The sequence below is a fragment of the Amaranthus tricolor genome, chromosome 12 (genome assembly GCF_026212465.1).
Source record: "Amaranthus tricolor cultivar Red isolate AtriRed21 chromosome 12, ASM2621246v1, whole genome shotgun sequence".
Classification (NCBI taxonomy): domain Eukaryota; kingdom Viridiplantae; phylum Streptophyta; class Magnoliopsida; order Caryophyllales; family Amaranthaceae; genus Amaranthus; species Amaranthus tricolor.
The window spans coordinates 18,974,470-18,988,768 of NC_080058.1; positions in this window are offsets into that span (position 1 = coordinate 18,974,470).

Here is a 14,299-nt window from a genome sequence, read left to right on the forward strand (position 1 = left end):
TTTAACATTTATTTTGTGGATTTTTTTTACTACTTTCGACTCATTTTAACACTATGGCTTGTTCTTATGAAATATGAATCTTGGAGTTGTGAGCAATTGGATGTTTGAATGATTGGATTTTGAGTTTAAAGCTAGAAGTTATTAGTATTTTAGTAAGCCATGTCCGAAATGTACTTAAGAATTGGAATTAGACATGACGATAGAACATAATCTTATCATATCCTAAGCCAAATTGATGAACTTTTGTAAGGTTATAAGTGACGAAAGTCTTATTTGTATCTTGAGATTTACCAATAAGAGAGTTACAAATAACACATTATTTGTATCTTTTGAAAAACAAAGAAACAAATAATAGTTTTTTGTATTGTTTGTGTGAAACTAAAGATACAAAAAAAAGGTTATCTTTATCGTTTGTTTCAAACAAACCATACAAATTACTTGTTATTGAAACAAACGATATAAATTACTTATTATTTGTATCTTTGTTTTCAAATAAACGATACAAATAATATGTTATTTGTATCGTTTGTTTGAACCAAAGATACAAATAACATGCTATTTATATCGTTTGTTTCAGAAAAATAACCTTATATATATATATATATATATATATATATATATATATATATATATATATATATATATATATATATATATATATATATATATATATATATATATATATATATATATATATATATATATATATATATATATATATATATATATATATATATATATATATATATATATATATATACATATATACATACATACGTACATACATACATATATATATATATATATACATATATATATATATATATATATATATATATATATATATATATATATATTTGTCATTGCTATAGGAGATTATTCTAGGAACTTATCGTCTTTTATTTTGGAGTTCTTATTTCTGGTTATTTTTCTCGCATTCTTGGTGGCTTGATAATATGGAAAGCATAAAAATATGTTTATTTGAGTTATTTAATTAGGCTTTACATGTTTATATCAAAGTTACTTCATGTTTAGTGATATTGTCGTAAAAACGATATCATTTTAGAGTTAGTTTTGAAAAATTTGTAAATCTAAAAGTTTTTAATTAAAATGATAATGTTGATATATTTGAATTTTATAATGTAAAATATTATTTTATGCTTCATGCATGTTAATTCTACGAATTGTTACATTGTGAAAAAATGCATAGAACGAAAACAATGTTTAGTAATGTTTTTGTTATGAAATCTTGGTGGATAAAATTTATGTGAACTTAAGAACTTTAGTTAGAAGTGTATTTTAAGAGTACCTTACATTTGTTAAAAGTTAAATATTCATTTTAGATAATTTTCTTAAATTTTACTTCATTTAAATAACGTTTAATTGGATTCTCGGTTAAAAATATTATTCTAATATAAGAAGAGGTGCTAAATAGTTTTTTAAGTGTTAAAATAGTTAAGAAAATATATTATTTAAGTTGAAAAGAATTTAAACCATGTTGTTTTTATTTCAGAATCTTCAATGAATTTTAATCAATTGTGTGGCTAAATATCGACAAATTGTATAATGGTAAAATATGAAATAATTACTAAATAAAGTTAATTTGAATTGAAAATTTTATGGAACCTTTACATGGACAATAGGTACGGAATATAATGCTTGGACAAGTTTTAAGACAATTTATAAAACTTTATAAATTTATTAGTTTATTAATAAATTGATAAATCGAAAAACGGTGAAATATAAAAGAAATATTAAACGGACTCTTCTAGACCTATATCTTTTATGAGGCATCTTTATAACTACTAGGATCATATGAGGAACCTTAGACAAATTTTTGTGGACTCCTTGAACATTTTTACTTTTTTTAATGGTTTATCGTTAAAAGAACTATATTAATTATGAAAAATAATTATCGCGATTTAGATTTGTTAAATCTACTTGGATATCACTTTATATAGTTTCTGGAGTGCCATGGTAGTTTTGGTTAATTTTTTATTGAATTAGGATAATTTATACTCCCTCCAAATCTTCTAATTAGTCTCATTTGACTTTTTACCAATTTTTAGGTGGGTCAAATGAGAGCACTTAGAAAGGAGAGAGAAAGGGTAATAAGTAAATTTTTTATGGTTCCTCATTAGATTATTTGTAATAAGGTAATGTGAGTAAGAGTAATAAAGTAAAAAATACATAATATAAATAGAAATGAGACTAATAGGGTGACTTAACCCTATTTAGAAATATAACTAATATGGGAAATAGGAGGGAGTATTAATTATTAATTTGTTTATCGATAAAATGACCAAACTAATTAGTTAAAATGCATAAACTTGTTTTTATTGAACCTTTTAATCTAAAAACCATTTCATGTAATTTCTGGTCCTCTAATATATTTTCAGAATATTTTCTTGATTATTATAATTTTCACTTTTATTTTATATTACATTGGCTAATAAATTGTTTTCTATTAAAAGGTAAAATCCTTAATTTTGACCAAATCATAGCTAATTTGTAAGAAAGTAATCCTTTGATATGAAGTTTTGTTTGAATTTACATGATCTTGGTTGTATGACTCTGATAGTAAGGTAACATTGAACCATGGAGCAGCGTAAAATCCTAGCGCTGGTGTTGGCCGTCACATAAAATGCGATGTTAAACAAGGGAGAAAACCTATCCTGTGAAGTCTTGAGCATAATAGTATTTAGAGGAGTGACGACTCCCTCCACAGTTAGGGTTTAGGACTACGGTCCTTACCTAACCAGAGCCACATATGTTAGTAGTCATTATTTGTGCCTTGTGTGTTTGCTATGATGGTACAATTATAAGTACTAATCGAACTTGTTAAACACCATAAAGGTTACCAAGTGTTTATTTGTAGCATTGAATCTCTGCAATGATTGAGTTGTATGATTCATATCGAAAGAAGCGTGACTATGAGCCATTTCTTTTTCAAAGGTGTCCTTGTGCAACCATTCAAAAACTATCATATATACATCATTTTACAAATATTTCATATTTAGAGGTCATGATCAAGAAGGAGGGAGTCACCAAACCATTCAAAAAGTTCATACTTAAATTGGAAACAAAACAATCTAGCCATAAGAATCACACAAAGAACCAACTACGAAAAACCATCAATATAAGATCCTAACTCCCCGACAACGGCATCAAAAACTTCATAAGGACTTTATGTCCTTCAATAGTAATACTGCAAGTGCACGCCATAGCTTAAATCTTTTATTTACTTGGTGTAATTAACTAAAACAAGCAAATAAAGATTTAAGCTAAAACTAAGCATAAAACAAGTAAAGATGCTAATTAAACAAGAACATAACATTAAAGGCAATACAAAGCATGAGTGTAATATGATGATAAAGAGGCAAAGGCTAGACTTTCTCACCAAAATAGTTGTTACTAATCTTTAACCCAAGGACATGGATATGGGTAACGAGGGAGAATGGATCTTAGATACTAGTGTTCTCTTTCAATCAACAAAAGCAACCTAAGACATGCTCAACTACATATTCTCATGGAGTTAAACACATTTCAAAACATGGAGCACGCATTCAATATTCCCAATCAAAACATCTACCTATTCTCAGAGCGATGATTTAATTTTTAAGCATGGATTATCATTAGAAATTGACTCTCGCCCTTAATCCAATAACTTTAAGATAATAGCAAAATCCATCTCAAATCATAAACCACATATCAAAGCCAAAAGTAAAGAAATATACTCCCTCTTATTCAATGTTATATTGTCTCATTTGGTTTAGACATGTTTGCCAATGCACATGTTTCATTGTAAATATCTCAAATTGTGTTTGACATAAAATTATAAAGTGTTGATTTTATTAAAAATTTACATCGAAATGAATTAAAAAAGATCTCACCTGACTATATTTTAAATTATAGATTAAGAATAAAATATATATTTGATCGATTATAGTATCAAAAAATCAAATGGGACAATGACAGTGAATAGGAGGAAGTATTACACAACATACTTGGTGATAAATCCTAGCCTAAGCCAAATTGAACTACGCACTTATGATGGAAACAAAGCTTCAATATAATATAGAACATAATTGACATAACTCCATGATTAAAACAAAAATACCGACAATAACAATAAGATTACATATAATAAAGTAAGGAGAATATAAATTATTATCTTGGAATCAATCCAAGGATGGAGAACAAGTAGATGTTGTATAATTAAACAACTTCCTTAGATCGACTCCAAAAAATGCTCATACACTCCAAGCATATGATGAAATGCTTTAGACTTAAGTTGATAACGCAATAAAGAACACTGAGATGTTTTTGAAATAATCGAATACAAGTTAAACTTCAAATTAGAGTATTTTGGGATTAAAATTACAATGACAAAGTTGAGATAAAAGATGAACAACAAAGAACTAAGATAGGAAGGGTTCTAAACTAAACAAAAATAGCAATTGAACTAAGGAAGGCATGAAATGAACTTTGATGACATAATTATTGTTGAGTAGAACTATAGATTGTCTTCTCCTACTTTTATAGAGAGATGGCAAGTAGTGGTGGTGCTTCATGATTACTCCACCACCATGATAACTAGTTTTTAGCGTCGTTAACTAAGAACCAAGTTATACAAACAATATTTATAAAACACCCTAATACAACTACTAGTAGTGTAGAGGTAAGTCGAGGGTCGAACCACGAGGACAAGACTAGAAAGACTAGGGACTTGATGTAGGGAGATTAAAGGGTATAAGGGTGTATGAACTAAACTACGAAAGCAATAAAGAAGAAAATATAAAACATGACGATAAACGATAACAGACAAATGGGGATGGTGAATATTCACCCTAGGTCAGTTTCTATGGTCTCACGGAAAGTTAGATCAAGAGAGATCGAACGGTAATCGATCGAGACACTCTAGATAGTGAGGGGAAGTTTGTGACCCTATAAGTCACGCGAACGACCCATAATCGCCCTATGTCTTCTAAAGAGTGGCAGAACAAGATTCAAATCAAATATCAATCAATCAATCAACAACAACCTCAACCCTAACCTAACATATGAAGAACAAGTACCAAACCTAAGGTTTCACGAACCAAAACCCCTAAGGAAACTACTCACACATGCTAAAAATAACTAAGACAAAGCAAGTAAAAGGAAACATGATTGAAAGAATAAAGAGCAAGAACTAAACCAACAAGAAACAAGAAGAAAGTAATAAATGAAACTAAAAACTACTCTACAAAGCAATAAATGAAGTAAAGGCAATATTGAAGAACAAACAACAATAATGAAGCAACTACTTAGAGCAAAATTGAAGAAAGCAATAAAAAGCAATAAATGAAAGTATTGAAAGATAAAAAAGCAATAAAGGAAGAAATAAACTTACATAAACTAAAGCTTAAAAGAAATGAACAAAGAAATGAACAAAGAAATTCAAAGATACAAACCTTGAATGTAAATGAAAGCAATAAATCTACACTAGGGCATAAATGAAAGAGAAAGCAATAAAGATTGATGTTTTAAGTTGAGAGGGAGTTTCTCAAAGTAGGCATGGCCCTTAAATTCATAAAAGTAGTGTATATATATATATATAGTCTAGAAGCAAGGGGAAATAAAAGCCCTAAATGGCACACGGGATTAAACTTATGAAGAAACAAAACACGCGCATTTTGGGCTCCCATTCACCCGAATTAATGGTGGATTCCCCTTAATGGGCAAGCATTCACCCGAATTGCTTCTTCCTTCGTGGTTTCCAGCAACTTCAAGCTTTTATTTTGGTCTTCGAAGTTCATTCGCCTGAATCCTTATGACCATTCGGCCGATTGGCACTATGCTCGCCCGAATCCTTCACATTCACCATATCCAGAGAGTGTAGGATTGAGCAAAGAAAAAATTACCTTCCATTCGCCCGAATTGTTAGGGCATTCGGCCGAATGGACACCTTTGGTGGTCTTTGTTGCTTCGTTTTAGTGTGCAATGGTCTTCGAACTTGGCGAACTCTTCGGGGATGACTTGTAGCGATTGGGAATACTTCGATACTCGTGTCTCATCTTTGATTACAGTACTAAGCCTCGAACTCGTGCTACTTGATCTCGAAATCTCCGAAAATACCTGACATGACCTTAAAACATCTCGAAGACAAGAACAAGGTAAGATCGAGTGAAATATGTATAACCGGTATAAAATAGTGAGACTCGACACTATAATGCGAATATAAATGGGGATATAAAAATGCAAGCTGTGTACGCGCAGTACTTTTCCCTAGCCATTGGTGTGCAAGTACAATGGTCCTATGAGAGCGCAATACCAAGAAGAACAACTAGTTCCACGGACTCGGGATCACTAGGTAAGCTACAATAGGCTATGCCACCCATTACCTAGAGAGGTCACAAGTCTACGCTCCCTGGGTTATTTCTCAAAAGATGTGGGAAATATGCAATAACGCTCATGTGTTTGATTATGGCTCGTGTTTCGTTCATAATCATCCGACTAAAGATGAGCCGGGAATCAAACACCTAATAGGGGCAAATCTTGGGGATTGTGTCATATCTACACTCCAGTACAGAACAAACTAATCAGACCAAGTCGAACAGGTTTGTGAAGGGTTGTAATGTAGGCTTCGGGTTAAGTTGGGATACATTTAGCAATGTGGCGCTAAAGTAGAGGATAAAAAGTGACCCAAGGTCATAGATACCATAAAAACCTCATGACAAACCAATAAACATCATATCTGATAGTGATATTAACCCAAAAACCTCAAGTGAATACCATAAAACACTATCAAAAATTTTAATTTCATTACAATTTTCCTATAATGTGTTTTTCAAGCACATCTGCCAAATAAAAGTAATGATTTCCTCACTCAAATAAATAAATAAATAAATAAATAAATAAATATATATATATATATATATATATATATATATATATATATATATATATATATATATATATATATATATATATATATATATATATATATATATATATATATATATATATATATATATATATATATATATATATATATATATATATATATATATATATATATATATATATATATATATATATATATATATATATATATATATATATATATATATATATATATATATATATATATATATATATATATATATATATATATGTAAATCTCTTTGTAGAACAAGAGGAAGGTCTCCTCACTCAATGAATGTATATGTATTTATATATGATGATCACTATGTAAACCACAAGAGGAAAAGGGAGAGATAATGCGAGCAACATATGAATGAATAGAGTCACGATAAACCAACACCCGCTATATAATACTAACCAAAAAGCCCACAACATTATGTAACTCACACTAACACCACCATCACTGAGCTATCCTTTAGGTCAAGAGAGAGAATATTTGGCTCATGTGGAGTTTAAATAGCGTGGCTACGAAAGAAAAGGTAAAGGCAAGAACTTGGCTTAACCTAAAGTCAATTTAAGTCCATGGTAGGCAATTTGGCTATGTAGCTTAAATCTAACAAACGTGTTATCATCCCTGGCCCTTGGAAAAGCATAATATGCTGGAGGATAACAGAGGCAATACTTAGACTCCCTAACTAGCACTCAAAAGCACGGAACTCGCAATGGAGTCCAAGAAAGCTTAATCCTAACTAGCTAGTCGAAATATGCCTCAATAGGTAGTCATCCAAGCCATTAACCAAGAAAACCCAGATCCCCAATGTCAGGTTGAAAATGGTCAATCACTTTGTCCTAAAACATGCACAAGTCTAGGAAAATATGAGTATGCATAAGATCACATATGTACAGCAGAAGCTTGCATGCTAGTTTCACAACTCAAGCATTTCATTGAAAACAACAACAAGGCATAAACTAAACAGACTAAATGAAACATAAACTAAACAAACTAATTATGCGAGAACAATAACAAAAACCAAAAAAGTTACAATAATGCAGATCTTTCGAAGCTTTGAAAATGCAAGAACCTTCCCCCAAGCCAGCTCAAGAGCCGTCTTGGCACTTGGAAAAGGTGAATAAGGAAGCTAAAAGGGAGAAAGATCAGCATTATTGGAACTACTGTGAAGAAAGCAAGCAATTAAACAAACATTAGGTTATCTTTGGCAAGTACTTTTGTTTAACGTCGTTAAGTTCGACACAGCTAAACACCAGCTCAGATTGAAAAATAAGGTAAATAAATCATACCTGAGCTAGGAGTGGACTCACTCCTAGCATCGCCATTGCCTCGAGAATGGTGACCCAAAACTCTCCACCGAGCAGCAGTTGAGATGAGCAATGTGGAACTAGGGTCATCCGACAGTGGACTAAAATGTGGGGCTCTCCCAAGCCAGGGTAGAGCCATATTTTTGTTTTTGTAGATTTTTCTTTTTCTTATCCGCTTCCTCTTGCGGGCTTGCTTGACGGTATCTTCAGCTTTTTCACCTTCATCATTTACACGAACAGACTCCTTCTCCTTCTCAATGACAACATTCTTCTTCATCTTCTCATCATCATCAAAAATTTCCTAATTATGAACCTGGGGCCACAAGAACATCACGCCCCCCAACCTCCTCCTCAAGCACACTCTCAACAACCTCAAGAGAACAAAGTTGCTAGGCTATGGGCTCTTTTAAAGACTCAGCAAAACCGAACACGACCTTCTCTTAGGCTACCCAAATAGCAACAATCTCGGATTCACAATCAATGAGGGCACCCAAGGTCTTCAAAGCATCTCTCCCAAGTATAAGGGGAGTGTAAGGATCATTGACCATGTCTAGCACAACAAAATCACATGGGACCACGAAGTTTCCCACTTGGATAGGTAGATCCTCAAACTCCCCACATGACATCTTAACGCTTCGGTCGGCGAGTTGGATAGTTTTCCTTGATGGCTTGAGCTCAAAAGCGAGTTGCTTGGCAATAGACATCGGCATGAGGCTAATCGAGCCCCGAGATCAGCAAGTGCTCCCTTAGAATTGAGTTTCCTAAGAGTGACCGGGAGCATAAAGGGTCCTCGAGCCTTTTCTTTCTTAGCCTATGTGCCTTGGATGATGACACTTACTTGCTTCGGTAAATTGACAACTTCGCTCTCAAGCCTCTTTTTGTTCCCCAAGAGAGTCTTCAAGTACTCGGCATATTGAGGCATTTGTTGTATGGCTTTTAAGAACAGGATTTTCATCTCAAGTTGCCTCATATGCTCAAGAAACTTAAGAAATTTGGCTTGCAATTTTTTTTTCCACCGCTTTATATGGAAAAGGTAGCGGTAGGACATGTAAACGCTCATAAGCCCTTCTCTCTTGGATTTCCCTCCATCTTTTTTCTTGATCCAAAACTTGCTTCTCTTTTTCTTTTTCAACCTCATCTTTCCTTTCTTCCTCAACATCATTCTTCTTCTCTCATTCTCCCTTAACAATACCCTCTTTTTCTTTCCCCTCAAGGTTGTCCCTATGCTCATCATCCACATGAAGATCACTACCCTGTTTAAGAACCTTCCCCAAAATCATAGCTTATGGCCTCAATTGGAGCAGGATAGCAAGTACCCGATCTAAGAAAGATCACCTTGCATGTATGGCGGTTAGGGTTAGAGTTTGGAGTGTTCGGTGATGGAGGTTGGGTGGATGGGTTGGGTTGGGGGTTGTGTAACACCCCGAGATTTTCTGACGTCATTAATTAATATTTTAATAACTTTTGGGGATTTTATAATTGTATTAAATTATTTCTGAATTGATAAATTTCTTTCATATACGAATATAAATGTGAACTTATATACATATATTAAAAATATAGTTACGATTTCTCAAATAAAGAGTTTCGAATCAAAATGATTATTTTTTATATTAAAATGTGTGAGCCCTCGAAGGCGAGTCTCTTAGTTGGGTCTCGCAAGAAAATGAATCAAGATAAAAATAAATAAATAAACCTAATAATAAATACACATAATAATAATCATAATAATAATAATAATGATAATAGTAATAACAACAAGGATAAAAACCCATAAAACCCTAAATGCTCAAAGTTAGTCGTTACTCCCATTCCCTCTTTTCTCTTCTCTCTTTCTCTCACTCCCCTCTCCCTCACGGTCCATCTGCAGCCCACGAGAACCACCACAGCAGCCTGCCTAGCAGCAGCAACCAGCTGTGTTTTCTCTTCCCCACGACAGCCACCAGCAGCCGGCCCAATTCCTCCCTCCAACGGCAGCGGCTGCTGCTTTTGCTTCCCCTGACAGCAGCAGCAGCTGTTTCGGCTTCCCCATCGTCACCGAGCTCCATATACGACACCATCACTACAATAATTAACTATAGTTTCACCTCTTGTTCTAGTCCCACCATTGAAAGCCACTTCTTCTTCCATCGTTTTGATTTTCTTTTACTTGTTTCTAATTGCAATTTTAACAAGTTTATGAGTTTGGTGCTGATTTTTGTATGATTGTCATTGAATCTTGTTATGTGCAAAAATTTAATTGATGATTTAATGTACTTAGGAATTGGGTTTTTGGAAATGTGAATGAAAAGTGTTGAACATTGTATTATTTTCATTGAATCTTTTTATGGGTATGAGTGTGTTTGATGAATTTATGATGGTGTGTGCTATTATGATGGTGTCTTAGTACATGAGTAACTTTATTTGTGTTGAATGTGGGAGTTTTGTTAGGCATAGTAGTCTTAATTGGCCTTGTTGAATTAAAAGAAATTATTAATGTTGATCACAATTACTCTCGTTAGGTTATGGAAGTTATAATTAAATGATATTAGTAAGGCCATGAACATAGTGTCAAGTTGTTGAGAATTATTAAAGTTACTTGTTATGATGTCTTGATTTTAGTTCTTTCTAACCTTGGAGGATATATTAAATGATATTGCTATGCGATAAACTTAAGATTCGTTCTTGTCGTCATATTAGCACTACACTAATATTGTGAGACTTAAGTGTGAATCATCGTTTTATTTTAAGAAAATGTGAATCGTTATAACTCAAAGTTAGCTGGTGTAATGAAACACTTGACATAATCCTTTTATTCTTTGTCGATGGAAAAACTTGTGTTATTGTCGAATCAACGATTATGCTAGGTGTGGAATGAGATGCATACGTGCTAGAAGTAATTGAAATCTTGTCGTGAATGGATGATAGTGGTTACTTTGGCTTTTAGCTGGTATGACAAAGTAGTTAAGCGAACTTATTAGTTCTATTCCTAACTTGTACAAGTTCCCAATTCATAAGAGGAAAGTAGAACCTTAGTTGGGTGATTTTTGTAACTTTTGGTCGTGCAGGGACACTTGCAGGTACGTGCATGTAGTAACGAACCCTTATATGCAATTTTATTTAAGACATTATTGTTTATTGTAATAATATTCACTTCATCAAAACTATGAGATACTAGTGAGTACGCCTTATACAAAAAGTTGTCGACTATGAAATCCTTGCGCTTAGAATAGTTATAGAGAATGAAAGTGTTAGTAGGAGGCGGGGACCACCCCCTTATTTATTTAAGAATTAGATTATGCCTTAATAGGAGTTAGAATGACTCCTTTACTGATGAATTTCATATTCTATTGAGTGGCTCAGTGGGTTTTGGCGCGCTACTATCCCAGGGCGCTTATTAATAGTCGAAAGTGGAAGTTATTCCCATCTGATAAAGTATTAGATTATGATTAGCTGGCGTGACTCAACTGGATTATGTCCGGTTGATTTAGTAGTCCCCTAGGTGAGGTTCGACGGGACCCCCGTAAGTGGGGTATGAGCATGCTTGGTTCATTGGGCGCCGGGTGGCCGATACCGCCCCTTGACCGAGGTGTTACCATGCGGGCCTTGCAAACCCCAATATGGTGGCCTCTTCACTGGTTTAGTACCCCAGTGTGTTAGTTTTTCCCTAAGGTAGGACCCGAGAGGGTTAGCTGGAGGGGGCATGAGCTCATACTTTGCCATGGGCGCCGGGTGGCCGATAACGCCCTTGGTCGTGTCACTATGCCAGGAAGTAGAGAAAAGCTCCACTGAAAGAAAACTATTCTATGATAGAAAGTTTATTCATTGATTGAAAGTTATTTAATGATAGAAGGTTCATTCTTTGGTAGAAAGCTTACGCATTGATAGGACGTTTACTCATTGATAATACATCTTCTTATTGATAAAATAGTTTATGCTAGTGAGAAGTGTGCCTAAGTTAAGTTACCTCAAGGGTATTACAGACTATGATCACACTTACCTTAAGATAGACAAGCCCTATAAGGTCATGTGTGAGGTATTCTGTTAATGCGTTGGTCGAGTTGATACTATGCGTGTTTTGCAAGAGTTTATGTTTTGAAACGAGAAGCGTGAAGACCTGCATTCTATCCAACAACACATGGTTCGATTTGGAAAGAACGTAATGATATTAAGAAGTATAAGTGGCTGATAAACGGTTACTATCTGTGCTTGTGTCTTATGAAATCATCGTATGTTGTTGTATAATATAATGTTATCTAGTAGTTGGCCTTATTATATCTGATGTTTGTTACTGACGTATACGTGTTTGTGTTGATGTTTGATTGTTGATGACCTTCTGTAATTGTCCTGCTATGACACATTGGTCTTTGGTCTAATGTCGAGCAGCAGGAGGATCATAGACAGTCGTAGCAGGTATTGGAGCTTCTTTTGCATTGCATTGCATTGAGGGAGAGTGATTAGGGCGAAGCATAACCTGTGTCATACCGCTATCGTTCGATTTTGTAGCTCTTGTTATCCTTTATATACTTTGGTTGTATATGTTTTGTTATGAGGCTTTGTGTCCTCCCTTGCATATTTGTATTTCCACTGCGTAGTTTATAACTCTTTATGGTTTTAAGGAGTTAAGTGTTTTTAAAACGCAAACGTCAACACTAGGACCACGATCCATGATTGGCATGTTGATTTGAGAAGTCGGCGACGAATTATTCCGCCCTGGTGTGAGATTTCAATGGCAATGATGTCTTAGATTAGTTTAATGTTTTATTGTGCTAATTGTTCTACCACATGTTCGCTTTTTAGAAGAGAAGCTGCCGAAATTTCCACTCATCTTTTTAAAGTTAATATTTAACGTTTACCTAAATCCTTATCCTTTTCTTTTATGTAACACCCGAATTTCAGTGGTGTTACAGATGGTAACCAGAGCCAGTGTTCCCTAATTTCGACGCTGTGTGTTCTCAAACTCGTTGAGAAATTTCTTTAAGTTAGAAGTCATTCGTGAGAGTTTGGGTAGATATGGGATAGGTGCATATTACATATTCATGCATAATGATTATCATTGCACGTGCATAGATAAATATATTGTTTGTTTAGCTTGTTATGAGACTCATTCTCATGTGTGTTATTATTATAATTAAAAGTTATGATGGTGGTTTGAATGATGACATGATTCAACAAATCAGTAGATTTGAATTATGTATCGTCAAGCAATAATGAAAATTTTTGAGTATTTGGTTCAACCATGAGTTGTCTTATAAGTAGCTATTATGGAGATATAAAGTATGAATGATGAAATTCTAGAGAAGTTGGTTGCATCAGAAACTTTCTCTTGCTTGTGATGATTATATGAAATTTAGTCTTATGTGTCTAAATATTTGTTCATGTTAAATGTTTTCATAAAGCTTAAGAGTTTTGATATTGATTCTATACATGAACCCATTGTTTATTTATCTGCTTGAGCATTTCATTTGTCAAGTACACTCGTTCATCATAACATAGAAGGTGGTGATCATAATTCTCTTGAATATGGTTAATGATTGTGCAAGCATGATCATAAGTAGTTTGAACTAGAATAAGGACAAAAGCTAAAGTGTAATAAGAGTTCGATATATTGTAAATGAAAGAAAGGGGTCTGGTATGCGATACCTTGTAAATAAACTTTTAATCACCAGTTGATGATAATAATGCGGTCATAGCTAAAGTATAGATGCATTTAAACCTAAATATAAGGAGAAGTTCGAGAGCACGTTAAGAGTTTATAGTTTGAGAATTCAACCTCCAATTTCGAACTATGATCTATAAGAGTATTACTGATATATATTCTTCATATAGTAATAAGTTGAAGTTAAGAGATTGTTTTCAACGTCTCTAAGTGTTTAAAGGTAATGCTATATTAGTTGAACCAAATTATCACATTAGTATTGTTGTTCAAACTAGAATTGCCTAAATATTTTCAATTTAAGTTATAATTTTTACTAGGTTGAGGCTCTTGACCTTTGTAATTAGCTATAGTAACATTGGTGTTGAGTTTTAGTGTGGCACAATCGTGTCTACCAATAAACGTTTTCAATCTCATATGGTGATTGAGACTGATGCTTTA